The 23517-nt window shown below is 38.9% G+C and overlaps 1 pseudogene; it reads right to left on the bottom strand.

Annotated features, from left to right (window-relative positions):
- Positions 1–936: 936 nt before the first annotated feature.
- LOC147430566 (uncharacterized) lies at positions 937–1155 on the bottom strand (annotated as a pseudogene).
- Between the last annotated feature and the right edge of the window lie 22362 nt (positions 1156–23517).

The following is a 23517-nucleotide window of genomic DNA, read 5'->3' as shown; positions in this document are numbered from 1 at the left end:
TTGCTTCAACAGTGCAGCAAGAAGTGCACATAGTTGGTCCATTTAGCCTCAATTTCACACCATTTTTTTTCCTAATTGGTTGTCCCTGTGGAGGTATCCCTTGTCCTGGTCCCCTCATAGGTGCTTTTTTCATGTTGTTCATCATGTCATTCATCCTTTTTAGCATATCTTCTATGGCTGAGAGTGGTGCTGCAGCAGCCGTTCCCACTTGTGCTGGTTTAGTGGATGTTGTTTTCTCGCTTTGGTTATCCTTAGGGACATCTTCTTCATTGAAAATATTGCAATTGTCTCCTAGGTCAATAGCATTAGACACACATGCTTCTAGGGTTGTATGCTTTTTACTATAGAGTATAGCATGAAGTTCTTTGTTTAGCAGTCCCTCTAGAAACAAAGATACAAGTCATTCTTCTGCAAGTATCTCCAGCTCTGGACATCTGGCAATGTATTGTTTAATTTGAGTTGCACAATCCCTAACAGACTCACCATGTTTCTGTTTCGTTAGGAAGGGAATGGGGTATAGGAGGGCCTCTTTATTTGGCAGTTTAAGGAATATTTGAAACTTAATCAAGCTTTGACCAAGGGCTAGAATGGTGGGGTAGATAGCCTAGACATGCCTTTATAAAAATACTTTTTCTTATTTTCTTGGAGAATATATGCAGATTTTACTAGATCTTGTTGGAGTTACTCTCCCTCCAAAAGCACCTTTTAAATTTTCAAATATCAAAAGTTTCCCTCTCTTGTCCCCTCTTTGTCTTCTCTCTCTTCTTATTTCTCCCCCTTCAAAAGTTTCCCAAGCTCTCTTTCTCTCCCTTCAGCTCTGCTGAAAAGTGAAGATCTACAATCTTTATCCCCACTCTCTCTCTAAAACGCCCTAACATATCTCTCTCCTCCTCTTCTCATTCTAGGGCATCTTTTTGTAAAGTAGCCTATCACACATCATTCTACCTCTGTAACATCTCCTACTAGATTTGCAACCTCTTCCTCCATAGCTACAACATCTCCTTCTACACCTGCAACCTCTTCCTCCATAGCTACATCATCTCCTTGTAAACCTGCAACCTCTTTCTTCATAGCTACAACATCTCCTTCTACATCTGCCAACTATTTCTCCATAGCTGCAACATTTCCTTCCAAATCTGCAACCTCTTTCTCCATAGCTCCAAAATCTCATTCTAGATCTGCAACTTCTATCTCCATAGCTCCAACTTCTAGGTTCCCAGTCCACTTTCGCTCTCTTCCCAAGCTTGCATCTCTCTTTTGAGTTCCATAACCTCTTTCTTGACGTGCAACATCAACTTTCCTACTCTAGCTCCCTATCTCCTTTCAAAATCATTGTCACAGTTGCTGCAACATCTCCTTCTTTATTGTGTGTATGTGTGTGTGTGTTAACTATGCACTATGCAAGTAATTTCTAACAAGAGTGCACTTACTCATAGCTACCCAGCAAAGGATTACAATGCCGTAGAGATCTACTATACATGGTGCCAATGTAGCAGAATGCAAGGGGTGTATGTAAGGCTTATGAAGGGTCACAAGTTTTCAATGTTGGCAAAGGATCCTAAGGTAAGTGTCAGTTCCTACAAAGCATGTGTGGTTAGTGTATTTTTTCCATGAATGACTTATTAGAGCTCTTTTTTCTTTGAAATTAGAAGGATTCTTTATTAATCATCTCTTGTTTTAGCAGATTCTCCTATATTCAACAACATTGAAAATTGGTACTAGTGCCTCCAAAGATTTATTTGAAAGCTGTTATCAATGGTTGGAAAACTTGACTCCAATGCATTTCAGCAATGTAGGCCACAATATGGGTTGTTCTAAATTCAACAATGTTCAAATACTTGCTCTTGGAAGAGGTAAAGTTGTAATGTTTATATTGCAATCAAATTCACCTATGGATTTAAGAAACTCAAATTGTATTTAGATTCTCATATTGTAGATCTATGTGTTCACTTTTGATCTGAAGAAGGTGTAGTGCAAAAGTTAATAACGTGGAATTTCATGCCTACAATATTTGAAAAGTCAAGCCCTAGCGAGATATGGTCAGTCACTTTGTGGCTCGACTGTAGACCAAGAACCAACCAAGCCAAGATGGACATTCAAGTGTGGAACCAAATCTCAACAACCAAGAATTGGTTGAAAGTGTCTGCTAAACTTACAGTTGCAAAGAAAGGTGTTGCAAATGGAAGGCAAGACAAAGGGGCTAAAAGACGGAGCAATAGAGTGGTAGTGAGAGAGAGAGAGCCTAGCTCTATTTCCCATGTACGAAACATTTAAGTGCACCACTCATATGCTAAGCGAGTGGGCTCATGTAATTGATTAAGTCAATAAAATTTTTACCATCTTACTGTGTCATCTCTTTACTAGCACTAAACTTTGTCATTGTTTTGAAGTTACTTTATCTTGTCATTCAGACAGTGGTTAACTATGTGCACTTGTCTTGAAATACTATTTTTTCTCTCATTTTTTAGGCCCCACAAACATTTGTGCTGAGAATCAAGTTAGCCAATAACTTTTGTAGTTGATACATTCTTGTACGTAATTGGATATCAATATCGGCTGGTGAAGGGATGGTCAAAAGGCACCATAAAACAAAGGAAAGATCATTATTCATATTTATAAATAAAGGGCATCTAAATCTAAAATGTGAACAAGATGTTGGGGTTAAGGCCTATGTGCCTTGACCGGTCGCCCAGGTCATGGGCGCCCGTCCACTGTTACCCTATACTTATAGTGAGTATATTGTATAGGGGGAGCTACCACTTCACAGTCTCCCACCCACATCATGTGTGTGTCTCCTTATCTCTCTCACTCTCCGTTGTGGTGCTCCCCGATCCCCTTCAATTGGCATCAGAGCCAATTTCAGTGCATTTTTGTGTAATATCGCGCGCGCACTTTTCAGGCAGATTCTGGATCCGGAGCTTGGAAATTCACACTTGGCATTCCAGGAGCAATTCCAATGGGTGACTTGAGGGTTAACCCCCCTTTCGAAGCTGTTTATGCCCTCAGAATTTTGTTCTGAGCACTACATCAGAAGATAGGTTTCAGCCGCAAAGAAATCCGTCTTGTGTAGATTGGCAAGCAGGAGATGGATTGGTTTGATTTGCTCGATTGTGAGCATTTTCAGGTGTTACAAGATCGGGTTTGACTCCCAGGTATAGGTTGAGTCTAGTACTCCCACAGGTGTTGCCAGTTGCAAGTGAGTGGTTCTTCTGTAGTGTTGTGGCTTGCATACATGATCTTTGAGAGGGTAATGCTCTATGTATGCTTATGTGGTGAGCAGTAGATCTTGTGAGAAAGTGCAAAGGTTGGTTGTGGATGATATGTATGGTCACCTGTGGTACTCTTTGTGAGCATTTGTTGGACACAGGTTTGCAGAGCTTATGCATGTATGTTGAGTGTAGTTTGATGCGCATTGATTGCTCATTGTATTGAGCTTGCAGGACAATGGTTATTTTGTGTTGATCGCCATTGTGTGTCAAAACTCTGGTGAAATTTTCCCAGGAGTTTTATGCGCATAAGTTGATGCGATCCAGGTTGTGATTCCGATTGCACTCAGTGATTACATCCGGTGTTCTCTGCAGGTGGGAGCTTAGTGCATGTATGCATCGATACAGCACAGTGTGGGCTTGGTGATTAGCTCACGGTTTGACAGGCGTACAGTTATCTTGGCACACTCACAGGAGTGAATATTGTGATGTATGCTTGTGTGGCTACGAGCTAGGTAGCCGGATTCGAGCACTAATGGCTTGAGGTTTTTCAGCAGGTTTCAGCTACAGGTAGGTTTGAGGGCTTATTTGGGTGCTGAATCTTCAGCCATTGTTTCCACTTTGCAGGTGTCCATGTATGGCTCAGTTGTAGGATGATCCGGGACACGTTTTTGACTTGTTTATGCAGCTGTTTAAGAGCTGAATTTTGGGGCTGATTTGCAGCCATATTTTACAGCCATACAGGAGCTTGGTTTAATCTACAGGAGCCTCGTACACTTGGCATTTGCGATTTGCATCATTGCCATTTGTGGAGCACAATGTGGTTACACTACTACGAGAGATTTTATGCGTGGATTCGCATGAGCATTGTAGGTGCTGGAAGCTCTTTTTTTTTAGAGCATTTTCTCGTTTGCAGGTTGCTTCTTTTGGATTAGTTGAGTGCATTTCATTGCTACCATACCTAGGGTAGAGTTACAGCTCTTGGTTATTTTTGACATTCACTTATAGTAATCAATATGTGTGAGACTTTCGAGTCTAGGACAATGACTCATGAGAGACGGCGTTCTCGTTCATGTCGACACTTGAGATGTTGGCATTGTGGTCACACAGGGCACATTAGACGGTGATGCTTTCTTCGTATGAGACAACATAGGAGACAGGCTAGTCTCAAGGATGCAGTAGATGCTATAGGCTCCGTTGACTTGACAATTGCAGGATTAGATACAGTGTCTGAGTACCCTAGTGACAGTGAGGTCACATTTTCTTCCTGTATTACTCCTGATTTTTTGACGTTTGAGGATAGTGCACTTCTTTTGCAGTGGGTGCTAGACAAGGATGCTACTTTTCATGTCACTCCGTACCGTGACTGGTTCAGCTATTCTAGCAGAGTGCATGGTAGTGTGTGATTGGCTGATGGGTCACTATATGAGATTATTGGTTCAGGAGATGTGAGACTATCATTACCGAGAGGTGCATCGTACGTGCTGAGAGATGTGCGTCATGTGCCAGATTTGACGATGAGTTTGATCTCCGTTGGTTAGCTCAGGGATAGTGGTTGTGGAGTATCGCTACTTGAGTGATCTTTTGCGCTGCATTTAGGTTCGCTGGTGATTGCGAGAGGTGCTAGAGTTGGCACATGGTACCCATTGCACGTAATACTCGTGCGAGATGGTCGAGTCTCAATCTTGTTACAGCCATGTAGAGAGCGAGAGACCCGGACAGTCTCTTCTGCTCATGGGTTGCAGGGTGCTTTGCATGGAGTGCAGAGTAGTGAGCTCGTTGTGCACACAATTGGGGCAGGACTTGAGCAGTCACACAGAAAGGTGACAAAGTCATACATGCATGCTTTGCTAGTGACTGAGCAAAGCAGAGAGTCAGTTGTGCGAGATACTTCTATGCAGGATAGACAGGTAGAGCGGTCTTGCTCTAGTGAGTCACGACAGGAGGACATTGTGCAAGAGTCTATGCATAAGGAGTTAGAGCATGAGAGCTCTAGTGAGTCACAACAGATTGAGTGGTCATGTTTGCAGTGGATGATTGCAGAGGAGGCTGAGATGTCAGTGATTATGCAGTCATTCTCGACAATGAGCATGGGGATATAGTTGTGCAGGATATGTCTTCTAGCAGACACCTAGAGTAGCTGGTTTGCTCTGAGGTTGCACGACAGGTTGATGCGTTTTTTGCGGATAGTCAGGAGATGAATGTGGTTGACACGCCTTGTTAGTCAGAAATGCCTATTGCCAGGGATATATATGTTGATGCATGATCCATAGAGCTAGCAGGGTCCGCTAGCATTGCATCGGCATTCAGTGGTCTCATGTATGAGATGTTGATCTTGAGACCGGTTATCATAGCTGTAGTAGGAGCATTTGCAGTTGGGGTTGTCAGTCGTTTGTTGACTGATGATGGCATAGTGCATGAGGGAGATATGCAGGTATTGCGTACATACTTGTAGTATGTGTGCGGTACGTATGGTGGTGTATGGACTTACACGGGAGCCGGATGCAGACGATCACAGCCAGCTAGTGGGCATCGGTTGAGAGCGATTTTCTAGAAACATATAGCTGCTAATAGTACAATCAACCTTTATAAAAACTAGGAAGAGAATGGGATATAGGAGGGCCTCTTATTTGAAATTTTAAGCATATATTTAAAACTTAATGAATCTTTGAACAAATTTCAGAATGGTGGGGGAGGTGGTGGACTTTAGGACATATGCACAAAAGTTCCTTGAATCAAGTTAGTGTCTTAGATCATGCAAGTCATGGTAGATTTTGATAATCTCACCATAAATTATGTATACAACATGAAATATTCATGGAAGTATAGTAAGTACTTAAAACTTAATGAATCTTTAACCAAATTTCAAAAATGGTGGGGGAGGTGGTGGACTTTAGGACATATGCACAAAAGTTCCTTGGATCAAGTTAGTGGATTAGACCACGCAAGTCATGGTAGATTTTGGTAATCTCACCATAACTTAAGTATACAATATGAAATATTCATGGAAATATAGTTTTAATATGTTAAAAACATGATAAGGCTCATATTTTGATATGAAAGGACCCAAAAGAACTATTTTTGAAAAAATAGAAGTTTATGCAATAGTTGCAGTTTATTGCTGAGCTCAAATGAGTATTGAATTCTATCAATCTTTATTGACATATCGTAGAAGCTTCACATTTGTACTACACACCTAAAAATGGTATTTTCAAAAAGAAAAAGAGCCAACTTAAGAAATACATGACCTATATTCACGACTTAGTGAAGATTCTTGCGATCTAACTAATTATTCCATTGAAGATGAACATGGGAATGCATTAAATATGGACCTTGATTTACCCTTGTAATTTTTATTTTAGAAAATCACATTTGTAAGACCCCCATAATGAGAAGAATCCATCGTACATGAGAGAAATCACTCACCAAAAAACTAAAATAACTCGTGAAAACACCAAAAGGCTCATCGAAATATTCCCATTTGTAAGAATATATTTGTTGGATTGTGGTTGAAAGAACGGAACTTTCCATGCGAGGTCATGTTCTTGGGGTAGATTACAGCCAAATCACACCTATTTTGCACCCCGGTTGGGTGGGTTTTCAAGACCCAAGGGATCCGGATCTAGCCCCATACGCCACAGCGCGAAAATGACCTGTTTGATCGGGTCAAACAAGCCATTTTCGCACTATGGCGCACGGGGTTAGATCCGGGGCCCTTGGGTCTCGAAAACCCACCGGACCGGGTTCTTTGGTGGAAAATAGGCATGATTTGGCCACCATTTTTGCGTCGAGGCACACGGGGCTAGATCCGGGCCCCTCGCGTCCCGAAAACCCACCTGACCGGGCTCTTTGGTGCAAAATAGTACATGATACATTTTTGGAGAGAAAGAATGGAACTTTCCATGCGAGGTCATATTCTCGGGGTAGATTACGACCAAATCACGCCTATTTTGCACCAAACAATGCGGTCAGGTGGGTTTTTGAGACCCTAGGGGCCTGGATCTAGCCCCGTGCACCACGGCACAAAAATGGTCAAACATGCCATTTTTGCGCCGTGGTGCACGGGGCTAGATCCGGGGCCCTCGGGTCTCGAAAACCCATCCGATCGGGTTCTTTGGTGCAAAATAGGCGTGATTTGGCCATAATTTACCCCGAGAACATGACCTCGCATGGAAAGTTCCATTATTTCTCTCCAAAAATGTATCATGTACCTTGATTGTGATGCAAAAAAAGCTCATACTTTGATGGACCCAACAAGTCTCCAATGCAACACATTCTTCCAAATCTTTTTCGAAGTGACCCCATTTTCTCAGATAAGTAGACTTCTTACAAAGAGGGTACACAAGATTAGACCCTTAGTGAACATGCCAAAGAAAGTTTAAAAGAGGAAGCGCAATACTGCTCAAACCATAGAGGAACAAACAGTTGCAGAGAGTGAAGAAAAAAAAAGTACAAGAACGATGTCCTTGCATGGAAACAACAATCACCTCCTCCCACACCACCATTGAATAAGAAGAATAGGAAATGGAGAGTCATCATAGTGGCTTTGCATGATATACAAAAATATTAAAGAGCATGAATCCCATAATACCCAAAGATCCATACTAAAGGCTGAATCGTGAAATAATTAAGATTTTTCCTATACTATTAGAGCCCAACAGTCTTTGGAATGTCATTGACAAAAAGAAATTGATGACCCTTTATCACCATTGCATACAAAGTGAGTACATGAAAGTGTGGAACCTCCTCCATCACCTCTCTTTATCTAGTACTTAAGTTATGTTGTCCGTTAGGTTAGAGTCATGTAGGAGTGCAAGCTTCATTGAGGCCTCTTCATGCTCACTTATAGATCTTCAACCTCCCTATCTCTCTTCATGCTCTTTCCTTTGTTCTTATTTCTCTCTATGTCATCAAGCTTGCACTAGAAAATCTAGGTCCATGTCCCAATTAGGAAATTGGATACCTATACCCCTCTTAAAAATCCCTTTGACAAATATCAACATGCAATATAAAAAATTCTTGTGAGTTTTGTACATATGCTTTAGAAAATCAATCGATAATTATATGGTGTAAGCTCTTTAAAACGATTCGTATTCACACATGTGTGCCTCCATGTAATACTAATTAGAATTCACTTAATTATTAAAAATTGAGTTTAAAAATATTTTTTGTGGAGAAGATAAATAGAGAACTAAACTTGTGTACTTGCACAATAATACAACTCTTGGATGTCATTCTCTAAGACTTAATTACTTTTAAGATTGAAACACCTAGAACTTAAAAAATTCATGAAATACCAAAATAATCACACCAAAATTGAATTAAAGATTAAAGAACTTAAATTAAACTTTACAAAAAGTTATGCACAGAGTTGGGATGCAATACAAGTTTTCATTAAGATAATTCCCTATGGTTGTGGTTGAGCTTGTACAATGATACATCATGGGAATGAGATGTCCTTACAAGTACAACCCTTCTCTTCTCCTGACCTTACAATTTTTCTATTCACAAAAAAGGAATTCTATTCAAGGACTGAGGTACTTGCAAAAATTGTAAAGATGTCAATCATTATTGACACAACTATTGGGCACAATATCAGTGTGGGGGAATATTTGAAGGTCCACGATCTCTTCAAAAACAATATCCGAGTTGAGCGCCTCCCATACTCCCATTGTTCGCTTTCATCTTTAGTATGGAAATTTCATTGAAAAGCCTTGAGCCTTGATTTATAGATTGGTATCTGCACACCAATTTTTGCCAATCATAGAGCATTCAATGTGGCATAAGCATGGCCATATAGGAATCTCTCTTGTGAGGGAATCTCTCAACGTAAATACTCTGCATATAAAAACTTCCCAACACCCGCATGGATCGAGTCAAAGCCGCCTGCAAAAGATTCCATTGGCTCCTAATCTGCAAAGTTAGATGGAAAATATATGAAGGAAAAACACACCAAATTATGCATATATTGAAACAATCTAAGAGGTAAAAGCATAAATGGTACAATCCAAAACATTTAAATATAAGCAGAACATGTACACTTTTCAAGAAACCTAGGTTGAGGTAAAGACATGTCAAGCACCAATAGAGAAGCTATATACACATGTTGTACCTTCGTAGACGCTTGCCATCTTGAGTTTTCTTGAAACCTACAATCTTCACCTTCCAATGATGTGTCTAAGAAGCCATATATTTGCTTTACACCTTGTGTAAACTCCATGAACTTGGCTGCATTTTCACCCACATAGATCATTTGTAGTCATGATAGCAAGCGAAGAACCACTATCATCTTGCATATTGCTACAACTTATTGAGTCAATAAAACTCCACATTGATGAGCACCTAAAGAATCCATGAAAGCAATGTAACACACGCTGTGACAAAAATGAAGATTAGTTTATATACACGAATTTTATTAGTGCAAGGTAGCAAGAAATGCTACAATATATACAAAGATAGACAATGACACTGCCACAAATCTCTACAAGAAAGATGGAAAGCGAAACCAGTATGGTGAGTGAGCAAAGATACAAGAACATTGAAAATAGGAATGAAGCTCACTGCTCTTACCAACACATATGTGAAAGAAACCTAACGATCTTACCCAAGAATGCTCCTAAGCAAAATCTCCAAAAGATGTGGATGAGTGAGGGAAGATCATTTCAGATCTAGATGAGGAACAAGGACCACGGAAGGTGTTGATGAAGATACTCAAGAAGCAGCCACTGCTTCAGATCTATACTTTCATGTCAAGGTTTGAAGGCGAGATTAAGTGATTAACCTCACCTTCACACCTAGATGAGGAAGAAGGATCAAAGAAGGTGTCGATGAGGATACTCCAAAAGCAGTTGTGTTGCAGATCTGCAGCTTTCCATAGAGGTGTGAAGGTGAGGCTAAGTGATCAATGGAGAAGGGAGGTGTTGATGAAGATACCATAGAAGTATCCAATGTTGTAGATCTACAGCTTTCTGTAGAGGTAAGAAGGTGAGGCTGAGTGATCAATGGAGAAGGGAGGTTTCAAACCTCTACTGCAAAAGGTATTTGGAGGGAAAAGTGGGCTTGAAGAGGGAGATGCAGGTCTCATATCTAGAGGGGGGAGAGAGTAGATGTAGCAGGCTTAGAGAGAGTAAATAGGAGAGAAAGAATGTCAGCACGTTTTTTGAAAGACCCCCTTTTAGGGAGGAAGGTGGGGGGAGTCAATAGCCTCTAGAGAGATAAAGAGTGGGTTTTTACCCCAGATTTATAAAAAAAGGTTCAAATTTTCTCATTTTCTTGTTTTATTAGTAAAGAAAAGACCCCTCCACCTCTAGGCCTATAAGTTTGACCATTCACTTTTAGAACCTGCCACACCCACCATTTTAGTCCACATGGCAGTCCCCCATTTGCTCATTCCTTAATCTCATTTTTAATCCCATGGCAAATAAAGAGGCCCTCTTATACCCCATTCCCTTCCAAATTTAAAGCTGTAGATTTGAGCTATTGTATTATGTTTGATCCCCATTTTGGAACAAGCAGCTACAAATCCTTGAGATAATGTGTTCAAGTCCATGATTGACCTTGGTGGAATGTTTTGCAACCATGTCAATGCTTTTTCTTCTAATGTCATTCCAAACCCCTCGAATTGAGTATGGAAATCAAATGTATGCTCTGCTTTTAGCACTTGCTTAAAGCTTGCTAAGTGGTCGTATGGATCCCCTGATCCACTGTATTTTCTAACCCATTTTTGAAAATCAGCTGGTCTGACGCGTCTGTTTGGTTCAAGTCCTAGTCTTCTGGGAGTTGGTCATGTTCTGAGTCCTTCAAACCAGTCTATTGGAAATAGTGACTCATGTAGCCCTGGACTGGCCTTAGTGTCACCAGGTTTTCTACCTGATGAGGTGCTTTCTCATTTTTTTACATTACTCTCAGATGATCTCTCACGGTGTTCATCTCTTAGAATTGTTTCTGGTCCTTGCCCCAATATCCAATCCCGTATGGAATACCCTTGGTATTTGGTTTGTTCTACCTCCTCAGGAGTCATCATAACAAAGTTGTTGTTATAACAATCCCTAAACAGGTAGGTTGGCAGGTCTGCTGATCCCTTATCTTTGATCTTGAAGATATAGATGATCTTCATGGCCGTTAATTGTCCTAGTTTTGCATAAGAAGTCCACAGAAGATCTTTTATGTTTCTATCTTCTCAACAATAGACTCCGATCCTAGGATTATCCGTACTAAGCTGTTTCAAAGGCTTCAAATCTACTTGATCATATCCCTCGAATTCTAAAGTTGGTGGTCCTTCTTTTGCTGACATATCTGGGATTATGGTGTTTACTTCTAACCCCCATTTTTCTATCATGTCAGTGTTATTGACTTATAAATACTGAGTTCCATTTCGATCCATGTACATTTTTCCTTGTTTGTTTGCCCTAACCTCTTCTTCGAACTCAATACCATGGTCATCAATGCAAATAGCATACTCCTCGTTAGGGTCCAAGTAAACGTGGGCTCCATGACGGTTAGTGTTGTAAAAAGATAGTATATGCTTATAGCGCACTGTCATTTGGGCTTCCGAGTGAGTCGAGTAAGAAGACATTTTGGATGTTGAATATGAAAAAGTGTCTGAGACTTCTTCAGGAATTGTGTTCTAAGACCCAGGAGCAGTGTTCTAAGGATTCTCCGCCCAACCCCCCGTTTATATATCCCTTCGCCATTGTAACAGAATCCCCCTATCTGCCTTTAGCAGCCGGCCGGATATCATCAGTGGCCCTTCCCAGCCATGTATACAAGCCGTGCTTGTTCTTGAGGTGCTGAAAGTGCACGCACTGTTGTTGCCTGATAAAAATATGCATGCATTTTACACAAACATATCTGAACCGCAATTCCATGACGAGACTTTCCACTATACTTACGTGAAAATCTTGCAACAAAAGTTGGACCATAATAGAATGTGACAACCTGGTCACACCTAGGAACCAACCATAAGACCTTCTCATGAACGTAGCATACTTTGCAGCAAAAGTTGGACCATAATAGAATGTGACAACCCGGTCACACCTAGGTACCAACCATGAGAAATTCTCATGAACGTAGCAGACTTTGCTATATGTAGAAACAACCCTCCGTTAAGGTGGTTTCACAGCACTTGTAATCACAACAAGTCTGTACTTAGTACTCGACAATTTCTGGCCACTGAAATTGTACCTAATATTGTGTGCTTCGAATGGTCTGTAAGGTCCCCAACCCACCTATACCGAGATCCGGATGGGATCCTTGACAGGTCTCTAGGTCTAATAAAAATCAGAGTCTCTAAACAAGAAAAATCCAAGGAATAGACCTTTACCATTGACAATGGCTTGGGTCTATAGCCGTAGAAGAAGACCTAGTCCTGTCTCGCAGCGGAAACGAGACAACGTATTAAAAGTCCAAAAAAGTATTTCGGCCCTATAACTGCCAAAATTGGGCTAAGGTATCCTCAACCAACGCTTTTTTCCCCCTAACAGATGTGAGGGCACAACTGCTGGTGGACTCCTCTTCCAAGTGAAGAAGTTTTCTAAACGTTTTAGTGCGCAGGGATGGATAGTTACCTGACTAATCAGGTCCACCTGTCCATGATTGACAACCTTAGTCAATCCCCACTTACCACCCCGCACTCACACATGATTCGTTTATCTTACTATCACATTGTTTTAAACATTTAAAATAATGGTTTCTTTTAACGTTTCATCACAGTAATTCCTTGAAGACAGCATTGAAAGCATTCCTTTAGAAAATAGACATCTTTAAACTTAAGACAGGGTACTGTCAATCAAAACATTGTCTATAATAACCATGACCAGTACTCTTCTTGTCTCAAGACCACCTAAGGGTGAAAAACGGCACCCATTCCTTATTCAAATCCGGAGTGGATAAACCCCCACCCAAGGTTCCGGGTGCCCATACACCAAACCAGTTGCCCATACAACCGGGCGGCACCCTAGGATAAAAACGGTATCCTAACTTATGTACAAACATCAAGACATGACACGGAGTAGAAACTCATCGTTCATGGGGGTAACCGACTTAACCGTAGCTAGAAAGCCAATCATTATCATCAATTTATATCAAGGAGTCGGAGGTGTCTTGAGACAAGCTGTCTTAAGGATGATCAAACATATCTTTCCTAATTCAACCAGTTTTAACCCACACAATTCTTTCCTACATTCTAAACAAATGCATGCTAGAAGTTACCTTCCGTTTTCAACCAATTTATCCTTCTTACGTATGCAATGCTAACTTATAAAAGAACTTAAACTAATTAAAGACTTAATTGAATAATGGGAAACCCACCTGGGATTGATTGGCCATCTATTGTTGCGCTGGCGCCTGAAGACTCTCCTTCGTAGGCCTACTACTAGGCACGGCTTCGTCGTCATGCGATGCTCTAGTTCGTTTTGGAGCTACGTCCTCATCATCAGATGTAGGATTTGCTCGGGTCCTTTTTGGTATCATAACTTCTTATCCTTATAAAAAGGACGTCTAATTATTAGGTAAATAGTTCAAAATCTAGACTTAATCTTTGTATTTAACCGTAACCCATCCAAGGTTAAATTTATAGTTTTAATTGATAAATTCTTGACCTAGTAATTTCTTATTTATCTATATAAGCATGATAACTTCTTCCACCGTTTCCCTAAGGGTTTTCTAAGCTCTCCTAGCTTTCTTATAATTTTCTATATCTTTTTCCTAATTTTCCTATCAACTTTTAAGTTAATAATTTACTTATTTTGGGCTTAATATTTATTGTACTTAATTTCTCTTAAATATTTCATTTCTTTAACTTGATATCATAGGTTTGCACTTACTATAATTTTTCTAAAAACTTTTAACTACAAGTCTATTTATTTTAATTAATCATTTGCTCAAAATAAGACTTTTGGTCAATTATGATTTACTAACCTCACTAATTAACTATGGTATAATTACCACAAGTAGATAAGGATATTTTTGACCTTTGGTAATTATCTTATTATTTTCTAACTTAATTATATAATTTCTATCTTCAATTTTGAGCTAAAAATAGTGTAATTTGACTTAGATAAATATCTATACTACGTTTCTAACCTTGACATAACTATCACGGACTTTTTACCCTATAATATAGCTCTGATAAATAGCATGTAATCATATAGCATGATTTACTAATTTCCCTCTTTAATTTTTAGATAAAAATAGTGTAATTTGAGTTAGATAAATACCTATACTACTTTTCTAACCTTGGCATAATTATCATGGCCTTTTCACCCTATAATATAGCTCTGATAAATAGCATATAATCATATAACATGATTTACTAATTTCCCTCTTTAGAGTTTAGCTAAAAATAGTGTAATTTGACTTAGATAAATATCTATACTACTTTTCTAACCTTTTCATAATTATCACAGCCTTTTTACCCTATAATATAGCTCTAATAAATAGAATGTAATCATATAGCATGATTTACTAATTTCCCTCTTTAGTTTTTAGCTAAAAATAGTGTAATTTGACTTAGATAAATATCTACACTACTTTTCTAACCTTGGCATAATTATCACGGCCTATTTACCCTATAATATAGCTCTGATAAATAGAATATAATTATTTAACATGATTTACTAATTTCCCTCTTTAGAGTTTAGCTAAACATAGTGTAATTTGACTTAGATAAATATCTATACTACTTTTCTAACCTTGTCATAATTATCACGGCCTCTTTACCCTATAATATAGTTCTAATAAATAGCATGTAATCATATAGCATGATTTACTAGTTTCCCTCTTAATTTTTTAGCTAAAAATAGTGTAATTTGACCTAGATAAATATCTACACTACTTTTCTAACCTTGGAATAATTATCACAGCCTCTTTACCCTAGAATATAGCTCTGATAAATAGCATGTAATTATAGTGCATGATTTACTAATTTCCCTCTTTAATTTACCCCTAAAAACAGCGTAAATCCACTAAGATAATTAGTTAAACTAATTATCTAAGATTAGAATAATTATCATAAGCTATCTAACATCAAATAAACCTCTAAAAAATAACTCAATTCAATTTGAACCTATTTACTAATTTCCCTTATTTAAATTGCTAAAAAAACAGAGTAATTCTGCTTAATTAATTATCTACATTAATTATCTGAGCTTCTGCTAACTATCACGGGTTTCTTAGCACCTAATTAACCACTGATAAATATATCACAGCAATTCAAATCAATTTACTAGTTTCTTCTATTTAAATGACTAAAAAAATAGAGTAATTCTGCCTAATTAATTAGCTAGATTCATGATCTCAGCTTCACCTAATTACCATGGGTTTTGTAACACGTAATTAACCACTGATAAATATATCACAGCAATTGAAATCATATTACTAATTTCCCCTATTTAAATTGCTCAAAAAACAGAGTAATTCTGCCTAAGTAATTAGCTAGATTAAATATCTGAGATTCTCCTAATTATCATGGGTTCCTAAACATCTAATTAACCCTTGATAAATATATCACAGCAATTGAATTCAATTTACTAATTTCCCCTATTTAAATTTCTCAAAAAATAGAGTAATTCTATCTAAATAATTAGCTATATTAATTATCTGAGCTTCTCCTAATTATCACGGATTCCTTAACACTTTATTAACCATTGATAAATATATCGCAGCAATTGAATTCAATTTACTAATTTCTCCTATTTAAATTTCTCAAAAAATAGAGTAATTATGCCTAAGTAATTATCTAGATTCATTATATGAGCTTCTCCTAATTATCACAAATTTCTTAACACTTAATTAACCCCTGATAAATATATCATAGCAATTGAATTCAATTTACTAATTTCCCCTATTTAAATTTCTCCAAAAACAGAGTAATTCTGCCTAAGTAATTATCTGAGCTTCTTCTAATTATCACGCATTTCTTAACATCTAATGAACCCCTGATAAATATATCACAGTAATTGAATTCAATTTACTAATTTCCTCTATTTAAATTTCTCAAAAAACAGAGTATTTATTCTAAAGAAATTAGCTAGATTAATTTTCTGAGCTTCTCCTATGTATCACATATTTATTTACACCTAATTAACCCGTGATAATTATATCATAGCATTTGATATCCATTTACTAATTTCCCCCATTTAAATTGCTCAAAAAACAGGGTATTTCTATCAAATTAATTAGCTAGATTAACTTTCTGAGCTTTTCCTAATTATCACGGGTTTTTGAACATCTAATTAACCATTGATAATTATATCACAGCATTTGAATGTCATTTACTAATTTCCCCTATTTAAATTACTCAAAAAACAGGGTATTTCTGCTAGAATAATTAGCTAGATTAACTTTCTGAATTTTCCTAATTATCACGGATTCTTGAACACCTAATTAACCACTAATAATTATATCACCTCATTTAGAATTCATTTACTAATTTCCCCTATTAAAATTGTTCCAAAAACAGAGTAATTATGAATAATTAATTAGTAAAACTTCTCAAAAAATTATAGGATCATTTTCCTAGATTAATAACTGTCTAATGCATCTCTAATAAATAATTCAACTTAATCTAATCCGAGTTAATATTTTTACCATTAATTCATGGTTAATTTGGATAATTTCCGTCTTAATATGATAGGATAAATAATCAGCTTAGTATTTCTAAGCTTAATTATAATAATCAACAGAGATTAATTAATTTAAAGAGGTTTAAGGAGCATGCATAGACCTAATCTTTGATTTATTAGCAATTTATCTTAATCTAACCTTGCTAATTAAGAAGGATTAGGTTAATTACCGTTAGGGTTAATCAATTAGAGATTAAACTCTAATGATTTCTGCGTAGTGTTCTCTCTAGATGAGAGAGAGAGAGTAGCAAGGCTCCGAGTCTGTGTAAAATGTGAAGCTAGGGGTCCTATTTATAGTTTTATGGCACTCATAAGCTCTCACCGGCTGAAAAAGGCAGTTGCTTGAAGTTCAAGTAGCCCCCAGCAAGTCAAAAAACGACCCCTGCTGCTAAATGAGTCCCTGGCAGGTCAGTGATGACCCTCCCATTACCTGCCAGCTTTTAAAATGTCAATTTTGCTATAATTTGACCTATTTTTGCTTAATTGGTAAATATCTTGTAAATATCTGGGAGACCCTTAATAAAGTCTATGCTTAAATGATTACTCTAACCCTTCAATTTTACCTATTTTACTCAATTCACAGTGTAAACTTCCAGGGGTCATAACTATGCCAGTTTTTATCGGAATTCAATTCTGAAAATTTCTAACCCGGGGTTTGTTGTGCTTAAGATTCCAAAAATACCAATATTTTCCATGGGCGGACAATTCTACATTGCTTTTTCAATAATCATATCAGTTTGATTAAGCTTTATACAACCTTTAAGGTTTCAAAAACTGGAAACCTTACATGGTCTAATGAACGGATGCGACCAGCACCTAGGGACTTCGTCGCGACACATCATTAAGAATTGGGCGCCAGTGTCAGTCCCAGAGACTCATATTCTCCACATGTGGAATATGTCTCAAGTAAGGATGTCAGGAAAAGTGACATCCATCAAGTACGAGTTGTACTTGTGTGTGGAGGTAACTGATAACATTTTGCGACAAGAGTGAGAGGGACCCTCATTATCATGCTCCACACTGGCTAAACCGAACTCCTTGAGTTCCTAGACCATGTTGTATCCCATGTGACAACATGTGCCAAATCGAACCCTACAAGTAGGTTCGTACCATTATAAGGTAGAAAGGTAGATTGAACACTTGGTCCAAAATACTTTGTGCCGACATGCCCTTGGCATGGCTCTGTAACATTCAAGCGTGCTTATACGTCTTGAAAAAAAAAACAAGCAAAGCATACAAAAAATGGAATAACACCAAATCAGTACATGCGTACCTGGAGATTTGAACGTAATGTTCACTTACTCGTATGCAAATGGAGAGGAGCACCTCTCCTACCTGAACAAACAAACAGTATTGCACTGGGAACCGTGGGTGTTGCCTTCGCAATCCAACCCCTTTGGTTAAAATCTACGTAGTCAAACCCCTTGGTAAGACCCTTTGTAGAAACTTCTCAAGTAGCAGTTAACGATAACCAACATAGTTAACCGTGTACATACTGATTGGAATCAACTTGAAAAGTTGAGTTTGTCTGCTATCGTGTGGTAGATTGCGGAATTCTTTCCTTACGAGTCTAACTAGGGGAGAGATCAAATTGTGATCCTCAATGCCTATGGGATGATGTAGCAGTCACCCGCCGGGTCGTACCCCAAAACACTATGTCCATAGACACTCCGTAGTGCTATAGAGAGAGCAGGAAATCCACACAAGTGCCTAGCTCCTGTGGACAGCCATACTATCTCAATTGATTGCTACATCTATACTTCCTTGTAGAGATCAACTACTGTGAGTTGAAGATTTTCAAAAACTCAACTTGAGTATCGCACTGAGAACAGGTAGTGCAAAAATGACACCCTAAAAATCCATAATGACAAGACTCTTGCTTGTCCATTAACATAGAGGTATACTCCCTGGGTAGATCTGTTCGATCTTGAGAACAATCACCCAAGGAATGCCAATAGTTGGGTCGTACCCTTGGCTTAACAATGGCTCTTAGCCTGCATGCCTCATAGCCCTTATGCAAATTAGTGTTCAATGGACGAACCGATGAAAACTAATTTGAGTAGCATCTTATCCACGTGCTAGCTGAGAGTTAGAGCACCTTGACTCAAACTGACTCTCCAACAAAACACGTATCAAAAGCTTCTTAGAAGATGTTCATTATTCCCTTAAAGAGAGAGAGAGAGAGAGAGAGAGAGAGAGAGAGAGAGAAGAAGAGCATGCTGGGTTGAGGAACTTTCCTTAAGTTTTTAGAGTGTACCAAAGCCGTGTGCTCTGACGCATCTTATGCCTGACTTGCAGCTTATCATATAAGCATTCCACAGTTTTCAGGTATGACTCTCTCATCGAGAGAGGTAACATCCAAACACAAACACATCTTGACCTACCTTCCTAGTAGGGGTCGTATTTGTATGAAAATGACTTAGGCATTGGCACTTTGCCTGTAAATTAAGTCCAAATTTTAGGTTCCTTTTAGTGTTGTTGTGTGGTGACAGTAACCAACAATCCGGTTAAACAATCCATCACGTATTATGTCCTTGACAGAGTTACGAGTGTGATAGCGGAAGTGTAATGCATGAAGCGGTAGAATCGAATCTATCTCGCTATCATACCTTGCCGAGAGTGATGGCCTCAAACGTGAGAACCAAAACCATAAGTGCCTTGCATAGTGTAAAGTGGTAGGGATTGTGTGAGCTAATATTCCCTATTTTGCCAGTTCCTCAAACTTGTGTGCCAATGCCCTTGACTCCAAGTCATTGGGCAGTACCTGGGCACAATGGAGAAGCCTTGCTTCATGTAAAATTTCCAAACCACTTTGCTTTGCACAATGACAGTAATGGCCAAGTAAAGTGTAAACATGGAAAAAACAAGGAAAACTTAAACTTGGCTAACCTGGTCGTTGCTGGAACCAGTTGTCTCGAGATTTTGTGGAAGGAAACTCGCTTAACAATGGCTCTTAGCCATATCGGCTGCACGGGTGGGAGATGTCGTATGTACATATACGTCCCTTGTATCATATACGCCCTCTGGCACATAATGAAGCTAGCCTGGAAGCATATTGGCAAAGCCTTCCCAAGTTTGTATGCTCATAGCATATGCCAAACATGAGCATTCGCAATGCCAAATGCCCAAATTGAAGCCTTGCTTCACAAAAGTATGTTAGTTTTGATAGCCAACAGATGCTGGTACCGACGTACAAGATCATGGCAAACGAATATTGACCTTGTCAAGCAATTTCAAATGAAATTGACTAGTGTTGTGTGGCGAGCATCTTTGCCGGCTTCTGGAAGCAATGACAAAAGTCGGCCATGCCGAGCTTTGTGCACCCTTCATGAAGTCGTGCAATACATGATGCCGATAATCTCCTTGAGATGCCATTTACATCAAAAGTAAACTGGTAATGAGTTGTGCTCTACCAAGGTATGCATTAGAAGCCATGCTTCTGATCGTGACTATGTATAATCAAGCCGTGCTTGCTGTGGGTTTGCAACAAATCAGTGGCCCTTCCCAGCCATGTATACAAGCCGTGCTTGTTCTCGTACTGAAAGTGCACGCACCGTTGTTGCCTGATAAAAATATGCAGCATGAGCCAAACAAACTGAAATAAACTATGCACACCTGATGAAGCACCTACTGTTCTAGCGTGCTCCTGCATGATGCAGGAGCATGCATGCCAAGTTGTCCATATCGTTGTTGATGTCCTCTGTTGACTCTCAAGTCGTGCTCGAGGATGGAAGAGTTAGTTGCACTTGTAAGCACCGATCAATGGAGAGTTGCTAGCGACATGGTTTGCATCATATGCAATACACTAGATTAACTGGAAACTTTCCGACCAATTTAATAGCGGACGAGAAGCGTGAACACCTGAGGCAATTTTCAGCCGTCGCCGTCTCGTCGACGTGGCTGGCAGTGTATGGAAGCGCCAAATCGATTGAAATGTTGTGATGAATTGGCGGCTTTTAAGAGCTGCAAAAACTGTTTTGCAGCAGGCTGAGACCGCCGAAGTGGCACGAATCATAGCAAGTAGTGCTGGTTGACGGTCATGGAGTCGAGGAGGAAAGCAAGAGAAGGTATAGAAAACGTGTCAGTAAATACTGTGTGGGCACCACCGTGTAGCAAGGCCACTAGGGTTGGCCAAGTTCAAGGGGAAAAAAAAATTAACGAAAATTCTGAGACCTGAATGTCGCCGACAATGCGTGGAGAAGAAGAGGCTGCAACTCGCGATGGCGAGGTCCTTTGAGGCCATCCCAAGCATGGGATCCTGCTATTTCTCCACAACGCTCCCAGCGAGTCCACTTTCGGCCAATTCCGTGCAGGTCGGAATTTCCTCTCTTCCCGACTTAGAGTTCCTGCACGCGCTGACCTCGGCCTTCGTCTTCCCTAAACTTGCCTGCTTGCATGCAACATGCATGACAAGAAAAAACGTGCCCTTAGTTCTATTCTTAGCCTGAGGCTCTGATACCAATCTAAGACCCAGGAGCTGTGTTCTGAGGATTCTCCGCCCAACCCCCCGTTTATATAGCCCTTGGCCACTGTAACAGAATCCCCCTATCCGCCTTTAGGAGCCGGCCGGCCCTTGGCCCTGTGGCCCGAGTCCTACTCGCCTGGGTTTTCCCTTGGCCTGACATGTGTGCAAGGAATTGCCTTGATTCATGCTTTCTTTAGTAGATACTCTACTGGAGGTTTCTCTGAGCATGCCCTGATTTCCTAGTACACGACCAGATCTAAGGTTCATATAGACTTATGAAGCCCTAGATAGATTACTCACCTTTGGATTGACTTGTCATCAATTGCAACTTTTTGTCAAGCCACGGATTCCTTGTCTGCAACCTGATTCTTGTACAAATTTGATCAAGTTAGCTATTCTTCTATAAATACAGTAGAATTTTTGCTAACTCTCGTGATTGGTCTATGTGTATCACTTCAAATCGAGCTATGAGAGTCAAAATTTGACTTTCAAATTCGACTTTAGCAAAAATCAAAGGTCTAATCTGCAACCTGTAAACTGAGTGTACATGTATCAATTTTGATCCGATTGAACCCAAAATGGCCTTGTGGATTTATATTATGTTGGTCTAACATTGTATAAGTTCAAAAGTCAAAATTGATGTCTCTAGATAGCAGAAGTAAATAATTGCAATTATTTACTTTTGTCAGTCTTTTGCACTTTTTTGATTGGTTTGGTAAGTATATAACTTGTTAAAGTCTCTGGACAAGTTTCAACAAGTTTGGACAAAATCTGATCAAGTTTATCAACTGTTTTTTGTTCGCAGAATCTGGATTAAGTCTCACTTTTGTGATCCAAATTTCACCAAAATTGATTTGTGAGGTCTAATTGATGTGATTGACCTTGTGGTCTACTCAAATTTGTAAAATCATCAAGTTTTGAAGCAAAAGTAAATAAACGCGATTATTTACTCTAGCTGTATTTTTGCAAGTTTTTGCCCCAACTTTGACACAGATCTGTTAAGCACCTGTAGTTAAGGTCACTGGCCAATTTTCATCAAGTAATTGGCCACTTTAGTTGAAAAGTAGAGCAGATATAAATGATCACGATTATTTACATTTGACAAATTTTTACAAAATTTTGGTCAGCTGAGCATGTACACATGTTTATCACATCAAGATAAGCTTATGAATCAATTTTCAACAAGTTTGGATAAATTTTTCCCCAATTTATACTCAAGATTCAAAAAGTCAGTACAAACTTCAGCTTTTTGCCAGTTTAGTGATCCAAATCTCTTGGGCCTTTACAAAAGTTTTTTGTACACATGCAATGAGTCAATAGTATGAACCTTGGTCAATTTAGAGCAGAAAGTTAATAATCATGATTCTTAACTTTAGGCTTGAAATGAACACTTTTTTGCAATTTTTTCAAGGACAGTCTTTATATGAGCTATTTTAAGCCTATGAATCAAGTCAAAACTTAATTTGGCGTAAAATGTCAAGAAAAAGTAAATAATCTGAGTTTTGGCCAACTCTTGAAATTTTTACCTCGAAGTGTCTTTGAGCTTACCAACTGGTTCAGACAACTATTAGGCTTACTCTCCAGTCGGATTGAGTTTATTCGAGTCTTTTTGAGCTATTTCTAGCCGTAGACCTGAAATTTTGCAACTTCCAATAACAACTCACACTTGATTCTTTCAGAGAGAGCAATGTTCTGAAATCCACCTCGTATCCTACTTACCCTACTCCTAGATTCTCATGCAATGGGGTTGTGGAAAGTGTCCACAAACACTCGTTTTCTTGTGTTTTATATGTTTTTTAGAGCCTTGATCTTAAGACTTGTCTTGCCTTTCAATCATTCTCCAAATCCTAATCTAATTGTACAATCCTAAAGGTACTCAGCAAGTACCTTTATTTCCAAGCTACCTTTACACAGTAAAAGACGACAACCTTAAGCTACACGGTTTCTAAAAGAAAGTTTTGAACTCTATGCGAACCTAAAGGAAGTTAAAGGACAACTACACAAGACGCTCGTATTTTTTTCTAGTTTAGATCTCTTCGATCCTCGGTAGTGGGACTCATGTCTAACCTCACCATCCTATCTTATTGCACTATTAGCGAGAATCACGATTAATTTGTCAAACCATGGGATGAAGCTAACTTGACTAGTGCATAGAGGCTACAAGAGGTTGTCAACCTCTCCGAAAACAACTAACAATTCGCATCTAACTCAAGCTACACTCCAG

The sequence above is a fragment of the Adiantum capillus-veneris genome, chromosome 21 (genome assembly GCF_014529385.1).
Source record: "Adiantum capillus-veneris isolate H3 chromosome 21, ASM1452938v2, whole genome shotgun sequence".
NCBI classification, from domain to species: Eukaryota; Viridiplantae; Streptophyta; class Polypodiopsida; order Polypodiales; family Pteridaceae; genus Adiantum; species Adiantum capillus-veneris.
The sequence above is the reverse complement of the archived record's forward strand: the minus strand, read 5'-3'. Positions and strand labels throughout refer to the sequence as shown.